The sequence below is a fragment of the Atta colombica genome, unplaced genomic scaffold (assembly GCF_001594045.1).
Source record: "Atta colombica isolate Treedump-2 unplaced genomic scaffold, Acol1.0 scaffold19, whole genome shotgun sequence".
In the NCBI taxonomy this organism is placed as follows: Eukaryota; Metazoa; Arthropoda; class Insecta; order Hymenoptera; family Formicidae; genus Atta; species Atta colombica.
The window spans coordinates 894,350-910,258 of record NW_017259282.1 but is presented as its reverse complement, the minus strand read 5'-3'; the positions used below and the strand labels follow the sequence as shown (position 1 = coordinate 910,258).

At 32.0% G+C, this 15,909-nt stretch overlaps 1 protein-coding gene across 1 annotated transcript in view; it reads left to right on the top strand.

Annotated features, from left to right (window-relative positions):
- Positions 1 to 15,909, top strand: part of LOC108686810 (glutamine synthetase 2 cytoplasmic) — a 224,606-nt gene that overhangs the window by 92,385 nt on the left and 116,312 nt on the right. The gene's annotated exons all lie outside the window — the stretch shown is intronic.

The window sequence follows — 15,909 nt, the reverse complement described above, 5'->3', positions numbered from 1 at the left end:
TGCCGGTCTTCGACGTCAAAATCACCGACCTTGAAGCGTTGAAACCACTCACGACACGTTCTTTCACTAATAGCGGCCTCACCATAAGTATTTGAGAGCATTCGATGAGCCTCAGCCGCAGATTTCTTCATATTGAAGCAAAAAATTAAAACCTCCCGCAAATGACGAGAATTTGGCTCGTAAACTGACATTTTCAATCGAGAATAACTTTATGATGCAGACACAAATCGATTAATGTTTCTATGGGATTATGTTGACAGATGCCCAAGTTTATTGTATGACGTCTATGATCTATTTATTTCGACCACTACTTACCGCTAAAACCATCTATAGGAAAACGGCGGAAGCAAAGTTGTACACCTAATATTTGTTCTTTATGCCAATTCTCATAATTATCTTCAACTAGGATAATTCTTTCCACACAGCTTTCCTGTTTCGTGGCTTCCTTTAATTCTACATTCATACAATAATGACACTGACTACGCATGCATAATCACCTCGATAATCTATCCGTGTTCTTATGAGAAAAATCTGTGCAATGAATAACTTGAAAATCATATTGCTGAAGTTCTTTCCAGCCAACGCGTTAATTGGCCCTTAAAGTTTTTAAAGACATTAACCATTTGAGCGAGACATGATCCGTACATATCAAAAACTTTTGTCCATAAATAATGATGGAAAGATTTTATTGATTGCACTATAGCTAGAAGTTCACAGCGCGTCACACAATAGTTTTTTTCGGTTTTGTTCAAGATTCGACTAAAATATTATATACAAAATATGTGTCATTTTTTTCTTTGCCTTTCTTGTTTCTGTAATAAGTCTGCCCCAATTTCTTGATTCGATATATCAATTACATTAAGACTATAATATGTTCCCCTTCTATTTTAGGAAAAGCCAAAATCGGAGAGGAAGTCAAGACCTACTTTAATTCATCAAACGAACCCTGATGCTCTTCCTTCCAAACAAACTTTGCCTCGTTTTCTGTTAACATATAAAGTGATTTTGCCAAAGACGAAAATTCTTTCACAAATTTACTAATAAGTAAAAGAAAACCCGAGAAAGCTTCTTAAATGTTTTTTTGATTTGTGGAATCGGCAAGCCCCTCACAACAGTTATTTTTTCCGGATTTCCATACTAATGCTAATATCACATAATCTAAATATTTAATTTCTTTGCTAAAAGAAAAAACACATTTCTTTGGATTAATTTTTGAATTTACTTCTCTTAAACGTTGAAAAATCTGTTTACAATTTAAGCATTTCTTCAAAAGTTTTTCCAAAGATAATTACATCATCAAAGTAAATCAAGCAAATTTTTTAGAGATGTTCTTTTAATTTGTTCTATTATTCGTTACAGGAGTATTACACAAATCGAAAGACATAACTTTAAATTGTCACATTGCCGACCGAAAAGGCCATTATCTCCCTATCTTGCGGGCGAATTTTTATTTTGCCAATATCCGCTTTTTAAATCTAAAGTAGTAAACCAAATATTACCTGATAACTGGTCGAGAATATTATCATTTCAAGGAAATGGATAAGAGTTTTTTTATAGTTACTGCATTTATTTTTCGAAAATCCACACAAAATCTCACAGTTCAATCTTTATTTTTTACCGAAACTACTAGTAACGTCCATGAACTAGTAGATTTCTCGATAACCCTTTGATCTTTCTTTTTTTTAATAATTTCATTCACCTCCTTTCGCATTTGTAACGGAATAGAGAGGAGATTGCTTTATGGGAGAAAAATTCTTTATCTTAATCACATGTTCGCCAACTTTACAATTTCCTGCAATAACTTCGTTAGAAAATACGTCGCGAAATTCAATCAAAAAAATGACAAAGTTTTCTTTTTTGGGTTCTAATCTAAATATTGAGAACTTCCTTCGAATAAGGATGTTAAGTTCGACAGAATTGTTGTAACGTTTTCAATGCGAGAATAACTGAATTCAACATTGCTCTCGGTAATTGTATTGAGAAAAGTAAAATAAAAAAATCTTCTGTAAACCGAGCAATCTAAGAAAATTAACATCTAGAATTTCAGTTATCATTTATTTCGACACATTTAACATTGGGAGTTCTACAAAATAAGTCGAACCTTTACTAAAGTTTTATATTTATAATTGTTTGTTCTCCCATAGGCTATTTAATATTGCAGTTATCTATTTTAAACTATAGTAATAAGGCTCAATAAATTTAAAAAACGCAAAGGCTACGATTAATCGCCTAAGATTAATCGTTATAAAATTAAATTTTGAAACCGTTAATAAATAAACATTTAGTTAAAATATAAAATTTTAATTTGCCAGTAACAAACAAAACAAAACCAAATGTTTCAATCCATGAATCAATGTAAACAAAAATAACAGTGGAAATATTACATAAATAAGATATATAAAAATTAATTCGTTCTCGATCGCCGTATTAAATATCAATCTCAATATAAAATTAATATTAAAATAAATATTGTAATCATGTATTCCTCTGGATTATGTAGATTGTAGACAAATATACTTGTTTCTGTTAAAAGTACAAATATAATGTAAAATTGTAATAGGAATAAGTAATCAAATCTAATAAGAGAAATACAAACTAAAAAGCAAGGTATAAAAATAAAAATAAAATAATAAAAAAGTAATCTAATATTATGAGAAATGTACATTAGAGTCATTAATACGAATTGAAATTGTGTGATGTACCGTCATAAATTACAGATATTTAATTTAGTAACAGCTAAATCAAAGAGAATAAATACCTTCTATTGTGTGTCATAATATAAACGTCGTCTATTCTTAGGCAATGCGATGAGATTGAAAATATAGTCATTTCTGTAAAATACTCAAAGATAATAAAAAATATACTCAGAGATAAAGTACACATATCAAAACAAGAAGGTTGAAGTGGTAAACTAGAACTAGAAAAGAAGAGGAACATAAGAGGGAGAAAATAAAATAGAGAGAAAGGAAAGTGAGAAGAAGGAAAGTAAAAAGAGAAAGAATGCAGTTAAGAAGGAGAAAGAGATTGAATAATCTGTGAACAAGTTTCAGGTAACGATTCAGTATCATTCTTTTTAGATCTTGTTTCTGAACTAGAAAACTAGAACTAGAAAAGAAGGGGAACATAAGAGGGAGAAAATAAAATAGAGAGAAAGGAAAGTGAGAAGAAGGAAAGTAAAAAGAGAAAGAATGCAGTTAAGAAGGAGAAAGAGATTGAATAATCTGTGAACAAGTTTCAGGTAACGATTCAGTATCATTCTTTTTAGATCTTGTTTCTGTCTTTTGCTGTGAATCATTTCAGACACTAATCCCTTGTACGAAGATTCGCAATCTAAAATTTTCACTTCGTTCCAAATAATTCTAATTAATCTAAAATTATGGTCAAAGTTGATACGATGATCAATTATAATAGTAGGGGAACCAGTATTCTTCTTAATATCAGAAATATAATATGTTCATGTAACCTCATACTTAATTTTCTTTTGTCTGACAACATAGCTCGCCTCACAGTCATCACAGGAAATCTTATAACTTACGTTTTGGTTAGATAGAAAATCTAACTTATCTTTTCCTCTTTTAATAAGACTTTTTAATGTGTTAGGAATAGAATTTTGATTTATCTGATTCAACAAAATTACTGTTTATCAATAATAGAAATATCGGAGCCAGTATTAATCTTAATAATACAAGGTTTATTGTTTACTTCGCCTTTATAATAAAAATCTCTTAAATCATTTTTAATTTTATTCTGAAAGAACATTGATTAGTATCACAGTTACATTGATCAACATGACAATACACAGAACATTGTTTATTTGTAATACTATAAGAACATATCCTGAAAAAATATTGATTAGTACAATGATTATTACAACAATTATTCGAACATTGTTTATTTTTGATATTACTAAATAAATTATTTACTAAACAAGTTTCTTTATTCAGAGTATTTTCTACTCCAGTCGAGATTATTCCATAGAGCTCGACTATTCCTGGTTTTCCATTTTGCTGGGACATTCCGAACGGAAGTGACCTTTTTTGCCACATTCCCAACATTCTTTGCCATCTCTGTTCCCGCTTTTTCCCGCAATAATTTTTGTTTTTTACGAATTTTCAAAATTATTTCCATTTACTTTATCTTCTTCCTTTTCCTTGTTTCGTATTTTCAGCTTGACTTTCCTAACCCATTGTAATTATTTCCTTTCTTTTTTTCAAAACTAAAATTGTTTTCTTTTTGATGAAAACTGTTTTCCTGAATTAACTTGATTGCTTTTCCCCTTTCAATTGCAATTCTTAACAATGTCACCTCCTCCATTTGAAATGCCTTTTTCACGAAGCCGTCGGAAAGATAAATTGTACACACGCGACTTTATCGCGATTAATTAAATCGGGACATTCCGGACATGCTAGCTGTGATAGTTTTTCGATATCTGAACCCAATGAGGTGATACCCCAAATTTTTATTTTCTATTCGTGAATTGCGAATAGTAATTTTGTAAAGATTGTGAACTTCCGAAACGCATTTCTAATTTCAACTTCAAATCTTCGAACTGTAGATTCTCTAAATTTTGCATACTATCTAACACTGAGCGTGGTTTATCCCGTAAAGACGATACCAAAGACAGGTCTTTGTTTCCTCTTCCCAAAGGTTCGTGCGAGCGATGGGATTAAATTGTGCGAAAAATTCACGTAAAGGCACACTTCCGTTGTAAGTATTGTTTAAGTTTAATACTCATTCGACTGTGAAGTAACGTTGATGAATCAAAATGATGACGGCGCTCCCAACATTATCCACGCGGAGGAACGACTGAATCAACGCGACCACCAGCGATGCTCGCGGCCAGTGAGATTAGAGGCACTTGCAACGAAACTGGCGCGATTAGCATTCATGACAGAGCCATTTGCGAGGTTAGCGACATTCGCAACGATCGACAACATTCGCGACAGAACCCTCGCCAACGCGGGCGGACAAATCATTGCGTTCGGAAATAATAATGGAGGAACTTAGCTGATTCATGGAGAGTCCGCGTAGTCTTCTTTGGAGTTGCACAATCTCCCACGTCCCGCGTCCGGCTATCGCAGTATCGCTGCGAATCCTCCTGTCTCCATCTGTTGCGTGATCTCTGCATCTCGCTATCGCAACGACATTGCAAATTCCTCCTATCGTTGTTCTTCACGGAGCTGCTGCACTTCCTGCAGTACTATTTGTAGAATCGTGGTTGTCGAGGCAATTTCCTGACTATTATATGTTACCGACAATGTCGTATCCCCCTCTGGAGGAGCCTCCTTTTGCGTATGGATCGTAATGTGCACTTCGCGGTAATTCATTAAAAAGTCTCGTAAGGCCGTTCGAATCGGACGTGTTTTCTTTCGTCTCGGGTGTTGCGTCACCTCGATTATATTTTTGAAAAGTGTTGCCGGCTTTGATACCTTGCATTACACTATTTACATTCCTTGCGTTACTAGCCGGATTCGCCGGCATTTCATCGGCAAGCGCCATTAAAATAGAAAAAGAAGAAAAAGAAGAAGCGATAATTCGTTTGGTCGTTCGTCTGCTCTTTCAATCCATTTACACGGACGACCTAAAATGTTACATTCGAGCGTCTGGTTAGCGGAGACGTTTTCGCGAACGCGTTCACGCACTCCCGACTCGCAGAAATGAACAACATGAATATTATAAAAAGAACAATAAGAGTTTATTATGAACACACACACACACACACACACACACACACGCACGCACGCACGCACGCACGCACACACACACACACACACACACACACACACACGCACGCACACACACACACACACACACACACACACACACACACACACACACACACACACACACACACACACAAAGCTTACACTTAATGAGTAGATCGAGAGACACGTCCGAGCGCAGCGACGGCTCACGTCTAAATCTGCCGATCTTGTTAAATAATAGCAGAGCTATGTCGCTGAGCAACGTGACTTTCAAGACTTTATGAGAGGCGATCTACGATGTCGATCCGGCACGAGTGTAACAATGGATTCAGTTTATTGAGAGATCCAATAATCTCAGGTACTCGCAACTCGCCGGCTCGCGTAAAGATCCTTTTGATCTCGCACTAGCTACACTTGGCGCGAAACAGTACGTGTCTTTTGATAATAAAAATAGTACTATTTGGATTTACTTTTTAATTTAACAGAATTTAATTTGGTTAGTTAGTAAGAAGTAGAAGTTAGTTAGTAAGTAGAAATTATTCACACAACATGGGGAACTCTCCGGGAGCTCATAAAATTTTTATAACTTCATTTGAATTTCAAAAAGAACTCGAGAATTCCTATGTCCGCTTTTGAGAATTTCCTGAAAGTTTCATTTTGATGGGAGCTTCTTTTTAAGTTCCCCTCAGCAAAATGAACTCCTTCCTAATCGACATAAACTGACAATATTACTTAAATATTAAGATTAATACAATCGATACAATAGTGACCACATCGATATTGCGATCGATATTCGTGAGTTACTTCACGATAGCAGAGTGTGATGTATTAAATATGTCAGAAAATAACATAATGTCAATATTATAATTTCATACTCTGCAATATAAATGTAACATATAGTATTACGTGACAATTATGCGGAGTGCGAATTATAACATTGATGTTATGTTATTTGGTGCAAATTATCAGTTACGGAAATTTATTGTAATATGAAGATGACATTAATACAACGAGAGTTGTGAAAGTATGTAATCGGCGAAGCTATCCTGCCGAGCATACACCAAGAAGAAGAAGCAAGAAGAAGAGCGCTTTAAGAATAAAGAAAATAAAGCTCTAGCAACAATTCACACAATCAGAATATCAGATACATATACTGAACAAGGCGGGAAACATCAAAGGACTTTTGTGCCAAAGTCACAAACAAGAATTTTACAGTTGAAAAAGCAGATGTTGTTTATTAAATTGGAATCTATAATAAGACGAATTTATATTTGGCAAGGCATGCAGCGATAGCCTAAAAAAGATAGGATATGAATTTAGAGATGATAATTTATGTACGCTATATTATCAGATCTCCCGAAGCATATGATGGAATAATAATAACATTGGCAAATTTGGACGATGAAAAATTTAAATCAACCGAAATTAAAGAGATACTGATAAACGAATATGAACGTTGAACCCTGAAAGAAAGAGGACCAACCAAAAAAGGCATACCATCAATGAAAGAACAATATAAAAAAGAAAAAAAATGCTTTCAATGTAATAAGATAGGGTATTTAGCAAACAGTTATAATTCAAAATCGGTTAATGTATGTATATGTAAATGTATATATATGTAAAGAATGGTTTGACAAATACAAGCCAATTGCTAATGAAATAATTTATCCAGCAAATAACAGTTCAAGCGACACTTTAAAAGCTATAGGCAATATAAAGATATAAACTTATGTCGGTAATAGGAATTCAATTTAACATTACTTAATGTGTATTATGTTCTTAATATAAGACATAATTTATTGTCAGTTTCGCAAATAGAGAAGAAACATAAAAGACTCATGATAGATAACGGAAAATTTAAAATTCAAGACAAAGAGAATAAGATGGGAGAATTCTATGTAAAAAGTCTGTATGTTAAAGCGAAAATTATAAGAAAATAAGTTAACTTAGCTAATAAAAGAAAAGTGGCACCAAAGATTTGTCATGTAAACATGAAGATTATTCAAGAGTTATCGAGAAAGAATTTAATTAGACGTTTAAATAACATAAATTTAGCTGACATATATTGCAATAGTTGCAGTATCGTTAATAAATCATTTCGTTAGTAAATCAATGAAAACGCCTTGTAAAGAATTAGGTTGTAGACAAATGAAAAATGTATTAGAATTGATTCATTCTGATTTATGCAGTCCTGTGCCTGTAAAGTCAATTGATAGGGCAAGATATATTTTAACATTTACTGATGATTATCCAGAAAAAAAATAGTGTATGGCTTGAAAAATAAAAATGAGGTAGCTGAATATATTCGGAAATACATAGCCAGGATAGAAAGAGAATCAAGATAGAAAGGTGAAAAGATTTAGGACTAATAATAAGCTGGAATATTGTAATAAAACTTTTAAGTAGATATTCGATGATATGGAAGTAAAACACGAACGTACAAACGTAGATGAACAACGCAAATGAATGAAGTTCCAGAACGTATTAATAGGATACTGTTTAATACGAATGCTTAAAAATGCCGAATTATTCTAGAGATTTTGGGCAGAAGTCGTAGCAATCACGTGTTATATTAAAAAGATAGAGTCATATACTCATTTATTAATGATATCTCAGGAAGAGTTTTGGACAGGAAATAAGCTTAGCGTAAAACATTAAAGGTTTATGATTGTTTAGCTCACGCGCATGTTATTAAACAAAGCAGACTCGATTCTAGAGAGAGGAAAAAATGCACACTTATTGATTAGTTCCAGTCAAACTAAAAGATATAGGTTGTAGGATCCGGTTAAAAATGACGTGATTCAAATGAAACGTGTAGAATTTGTTGAAGATATCTGCGAATGAATACATTTATAGTAGAAAAATACTTAAGACGCCGTACAATAATAATAATAGTGTAGTTGAAACAGATAATGTGACTAATACAGATGAAGATAAAGATACAGATGAAGAGTCAGTAATTGATGACGTAAATATGACATAAAAATGAGATAGATGATAAAGCGGGATCCGTTAATCTACAAGGATCTACATGATAGATAACGTAGTGTAAATAGACCGAGAAAAGTTTGGAAGTAAAAATTAGTTCGATCCGTTTCCATGCTCCAAAGATGGCTCCAGCTATTGTGAATAGTTCATAGTGATAACTGATTTTGGCGGTTTCAGAGAGATTAATAATCTGCTAATAATATTCAGTTTATATCGCTTTGAGTTTCATACAAAAACCTTGATTTTTTACTGTGTTTGAGATGTCGAATTTTGTGTTAATCAAGCAGCATTTGCGGGAGGTTTTGATTTTCTGCTTTAATTGGAAGAAAAGTGCAGCTGAAGCCCATCGAATGCTTGTCGAAGTTTATGGTGACACTGCTCCAACTGATAAATCATATAGGGAATGGTTTCGATGTTTCAAGGATGGAGATTTCAGCGTTGAAGACAAGCTCTGGACAGCCAAAAAAAGTCGAAGACAAAGAATTAGAGGCATTACTCGAAGAAGATCAGAGTCATACGCAAGAGGAGCTTGCAGAATCATTGAGGGTAACTCAATAAGCCGTTTCTGATTGCCGTTTACGATTGAGAGCCATGGGAATGATTCAAAAACAAGGAAATTGAATGCCTTATTGAATTGAAACCGAGAGACATCAAAAGGTGATTTTTCACTTGCGAACAGCTGATTCAAAGACAACAGAGAAAAGATTTTTTGCATCGGATTGTGACTGGAGAGGAGATAATCTACGACAACCTCAAAAGAAAAAATACTACGTTAAACCCGATCAATCATGGTTTGAAGATCATGCTCTGTATCTAGTAGGACCAAAAGGATTTTGTTTATTATGAGCTGCTAAAACCTGGCGATTCCATTATGGGCGATCGGTATCGGCTACAATTGATTCGTTTGAGCCGTGCATTGCGAGAAAAAACGGCCAGAATACGAGCAAAGACATGATAAAGTTATTCTTCTTCATGACAAGGTCATGTCGCTCATGTCGCTAAAGTCGTAAAAAAATATTTGGAAACGCTCAAATAGGATGTTTTACCGCCGAATTCTCCGGACATTGCTCCTTCTGATTACTGGTTGTTCCGAAGGATGCAGCAAGTCACCGGTTCACTTCTTTCACAGAAATTGAAAATTGGCTCCAAAATTAATAGATCACCTCCAAAGACGAGTCATTTTTTCAAGATGGAATTCAAAAATTGCCTGGGAAAAAGTAATAGGTAGCGATGGACAATACTTTAATTGATCTGTTCATTCATTTTGTTTTGAAATAAATGCAATTTTTGAACAAAAAAACAAACCGAACTAATTTGTACTCCTAATAGTTCGAAATCCGTAGGGTTCGGTAGATCGTACAGGTAAACCTAATATAGAATTACATTTAGCAGAAATAGTTGAATTCACATATAAAGAGGCAATAACATTATCACAATCGGAAAAATGGAAAACGGTTATGAACGAAGAATTAAAAGATTTAGATGATAGAAATACACATGGAAAAGTAAACTGGATGATATTAATTATATTAGAGGAAAATGATTTACAAGATTAAAACAGACTCGACAGCCAAGATAGTAATATATAGAGCTAAAGTAGTTGCGCAAGGACGCAACTTTTCTCAAAAGAAAGATGTAGATTATTTGGTATGTTCCTATCGCAAATGTTTTATTAATTAAACTATTAATATCTATGACGACATAATACAATTGAGAAATACATCATTTAGACATAAAATGTGCATATATTTAGGAGATCTTAAAGAAGAAATAAATATGGTATGAGGCTACCATCCGGATATAGGGATTATGACACAAAAGTAGCAAGATTTTTAAGCCCAATATACAGTTTAAAATAGTCAGGACGGAATAATATAATTGACGAGTTCTTAATTAGAAGGAGATTTAATAGATTGCAAGCAAACAACTGTGTCTATATTTATAATAATGATCTTATCCTTATGCTATACGTAGATGATATTATATTATTTGCTCGATCAATTGACAAAAATAAACAAAATTAAAACATTGCTATCGTTAGAATATGAAATGAAAGATTTCAGTAAAACGTCGTACTTATTAGGAATAATTATCGAGCAGATAACGAAGTAAAATTATCGCAAAAATACATAAACAAAGTATTAAGCGAATATAAACTGAATAATTGTAAAACGAACAAAGTATCAATTGACTCAGGGATGAAATTATCAAAGTGTGATAGCCCACATAGTGATGTTGAAAAGGATGAAATGAAACACACTGTATAAACAATTAATTGGTTCATTAATATATGTAGCGTTGGCGACAAGGTCAAATATATTGTTTGTAGTAACAAAATTGTCATAATTTAATTCCAATCTCGGAAGGGCACATTGATTACAAGTTAAGAAAGTATTAAGATACCTGCAACAAAAAATCTTAGTTTAGTACACAATTGCAATGCAAATAACATACAGATTTTCAGTGATGCAGATTGAGCATCGGATGATACTTTTATAGTAGTATGATAGTTTTTGTAAAGTCAATTTCAACATCTACTATAGAAGCTGAATATATTGCTTTGAAAGTAGCTGTAAAGGAAGTTTACAGGTACTTGAAGGTAGTTGAATATGATGTTCAAAGAATTAGTACAGAAAAATAGTTTGTCATGTCTTGCAGCTCATGCGTTCCCAGTAACCAAGAAACATTTTGGAACATTCAACAACATAGCAATGTTACATCGTTGCTACAATGTTGTTGAAATGTTTCAAAATGTTTCTTGCTTATTGGATGCAACAATAAATCAGCAATTGATTTTACAAGAAATAAAATAGAGAGATCGTACAAAACATATTGACATAGCCTATTACGTTACTAGAGAAATGTACGAGGAGGATCTGATTAAATTAAAATACGTAATCCAGCGATAATGTAGCTGACATTTTTATAAAGCCACTACTTCAATTTATAATGAATAAGCATATTGAAAGATTGAGACAAAAATCAAATTGCAAATCAAAGTGAGAAATTTGATGTATATTTGATATTCTGCTATCGTGAAGTGTAACTCGCGGATATCGATCGCGATACCGATGTGGATGCCATTGTATTGATTTTATTAATCTTTTCGTTGCAATATACGTTGTATATATACCAGTTGATATTATCCTTTTTCTCAACACATTCATGCATAAACCAAACAAAGGTAGGGTCTGATAACATTTTCAATTTGTATCGACTGGACTGAAATTTTATTTAATTAAATTTGTAAGCTCCCTAGAAACTCAGCAAAATGGACTCCTTGGAAGTTTGATTTCTCAAATTTTATAGGCTCAGCAAAATAAATTTTCTGGGAACTTAATCGAAATCGTTTTATGCTATGTGGACATCTGGATTTTAATTTTTCATTTAGTATATTAGTTTTTTTTGGGGAGCAATAATTTTTAACATAGAATTAAAGCTGCCATTACTTAGATTGAAATAAAAAAATGTTCACTAAGCTTTTTAACGGAGTTACGAGCAATAAAATCAGAATATTTCTTTTACTTAATTTGTGAATAACTCAAGAAAAAAAATCGTAAGAACATTTTTAAAAAATGATTTTGTAGGCTTCAAACTTTCATTATAGATAGTCAAAAATTTGCTCTAAATTTTTTTGGGCACTCTAGAGACCTATAAAGTAAAGAAATTTTTTTATTTGTTTCAGCTAGTTTTCTATATGTAAAAACTCACATAAATTCAGAAAATATACTAACTCTTCGAAAGTAGAGATTTCAAGCTTTAAAATTCTTTTTTAAATTTAAATTTTGATCATTTTTCAACGGAAAATATTGATGGGGAAAAGTCTTTTTATCAACTTAAAGGGACTTTTTCCTTAGCCCATATTTTTTTCAAAATTTTGATTATTTTTTTTAACATATTGTATTTTTAACATTGTATTTTTAATATTGTAACATTATGTATCTCAAATAATGTCGGTAAAATTAAATAATTTTAATAGATACTGTCTTCAAATTTTATGTACAGTTCGCGCAATTAATACTTTCCATTCCTGTTTTGACATGCGCATTACCTTCTTGATTATTTTCACATGGTTGTAGTCAAACGGAATTACTGAATATGAGTTTCTTCAATCTCTATAAACTGATCTGGTTTGTCTAAGTATGGTCATAAATGCGAAAAAGACCGAGAAGATAAACGCGATGTTTCACCAATGTAAGTAGACGTGATGTCATGTAGGATTGAAAGGCATTAATTGCGCGAATTGTATTTATCTAGAAACAGACATAGATTGAGTCATAAGCTACATGAATAAATACTGTATTTATCTAGAACGAAATTACAGTGTAATATAATTACATTTAATTTCGTCCTAGATTCTGTCGCGAAGTACTGATCGTCTAAAATGAATCTTGAATAAACTTAGAAAACAAATTTTGTATTAAGGGACAGAATTGATACGATATCATCGAAATTTCTCCGTAGTATGTTTCACTCAATAAGAAATTAAATACATTTTAGTCTTTATGCGTCGTTTTTTTAAATATTTTCGATCCATAAAAATTATAATAAAAAAAAAGAATATAAAATTTAAACAAATTAATAAATAATAACTCAAGTCAACAATTAAAGAAGCTATAATTAGATGTGTGACAATGCAAATTTATTATTTCACAATATAATTTTTCACCGATACGTTTCGACTATGGTACTTAGTCTTCATCAGTCGCAGAAATATAATTATCCCATATAACAAAAATTAAATTAACGTACTTGAAGAATCATCTCAACTCACTTAGATTTTCAATAGTCAGTATAAACGCAACATATATTCGGTCAATTTCAAACAATAAAACATAGTAATGATGAGTCATAATCTAATCAATTCGTCGATTAACAGTGAGAAAGAGCAGTGTGAGTAAAAGAAAGTTTCCAGTAAAATTATAGATGTCAAATTATACAATATAAAATGGTTGTACGTGCGTCCTTAATACTATTGGTAGATAACTAAATAGAATAATAAATAATATGGTCAAATTAAAGATACAAAATCGTTACAGATTGAAATTTAAACAAACCGATTGAAAATTTAACAATTAAAATTATATAGATAAAAACAATGAAATTTATAAATTTATGTATATATATATATATATATATACAAGGTGTCTGGAAATAATCGCCAAATATTTTATGGGCAGATAGAGCGGACTAAACTAAGTCGATAAGTCCTTTATCATTTTGTAAGTTTCTCCAATAGTTAACGAGATATTAATCCTTAAAGATAGCCGAATACTACTGTAAAGTGTATACGCCTACCGATCGGGAAGCGGGGATAGCCTGGCAAGCGCGCCGTCCGAGCTATGGAGGTTGCGGCCGTGTGCGCGGTAGTAGAATTCAGCTATCTTTAAGGATTAATTTCTCATTAATTATTGGGGAAACAAATGGTAGAGGACTTTTTGATTCAGTTTAGTCCGTTCTATCTGTCCATGAAATATTAGGCGATTATTTTCAGACACCTTGTACATATTTGAACCAAACAATTATCAAATAGAATATAAATGAACAATTGCTTTCAGTTCAATATAAAGCCAATTAATATTAGAAAGAGTTATACATAATTATTATAGTATTGTAGAAAAGAGAGTAAATTTTTTATATTATGCAACACACAATATTCAGACAAATACACATATAATAATATATCTTAATGAATTAGCAATTGTCTATAATTGCAAAAAACTTAGAGTTTACTCGGATACTGTTCACATGATACAAGATCTTGATTGCAAGAGAGTTTGAACGCGACTGATACATATGTACACGTATGTTCGAATGTCAAAAGAACAAAGAATTAAGCGCCGTTTTTGTTATTATTCAAGATTAAATTTAATAGATAAACATATCAAATTTTAAAAATATAAGAAAAATCTTAAAATTTTTTTAATGCTTTATGACTCATCTATGAAAAAAAAAATCTCCTTTGTTAAAAAAAAAATTTCAAATTGCACAAACCATAGAATTTTGGCCTTCTGAAATTAGCTGAAACTTTGTATGTTATTATAGTTCTTAGCTCACTGATCAAAACTGTCCATAGACAAAGCTTGAAAATGACTAGTTTTTTTGTTATAGCCATTTAAAGTTTTATTTTATTAATGTCTCAAATCAAGTTTCTCTAATAAATCAAATAATTTTAGATAACAATATGCCACTCTACCATATTCTCACTCTCCCACCCCTCCCCATCCCCATCTCACCTTCAGACACATACGCTTACATGCATATTTTTATATAAAAATGTATTTGCATAAAAATCGAAGTAAATCTTTTTTATTATGCTTTTGTGTGTGTGGGGGGAGGGGAGGAAACACACGCGCGCATGTGCGTATATGAATCAATGTATGGTATGTTTATAATTTTAGTTTTTCCCCATTCTTAGAATTGCCCGGAATGAACGACGTAGATAGACGTGATAGACGTTTAATTTCTTTGGAGTTGATTTTCGTAAATCCCCTTTCTTACGTTTTCTCCACAAAAAAAAAGCGGAAAGAAAAAAGAATTTTTTATTCTGTGTTGTTACATTTCAGCAAGCACCCGATATTTTTGCACACAGTGCTTCACACACGGAACAAACATTTGAGTTGATAATCAAGCACGTCGTACATGAGAGGTAAGGGAACTTCGTATTTCAAATGGTACGCGTGAGAGAAAATCTAGCAGAATTTAAATACATGATTATAAAAGATTTACTTCGATTTTATGCCACTTTTTCTAATATAAAATTGCGCGTGTGGCGTATGTATGTGGGAGTAGGGTAGTGGGAATAGAGCGAGAGGGTAGAGCGAGGGTGAGAGAAAGTATGGTAAATGGCATATTATTATCTAAAATCTGTTGATTTATTACAATTAGTTTTACAGTACAGTTAGTACAGTTTTAGTACAGTTAGTATTACAGTAGTACAGAAATTTGATTTTAAGGCATTAATAAAATAAAATTTTTAATTTTTGGCTATAACAAAAAACTAGTCATTTTCAAGCTTTGTGCCTATGGACACTTTTGATTAATGAATCAAGAATTATAACATACTAAAGTTTCAGTCAATCGAGTTTATCGAGGAATCCACCAAAATCTTTTTTGATTTTGTACAGGATTTTTTGAATAAAATATTAAAAATTTTTTAAATATATATTATACTATACATTATTTTATATCTTTATATATATAAAATTATTAAAAA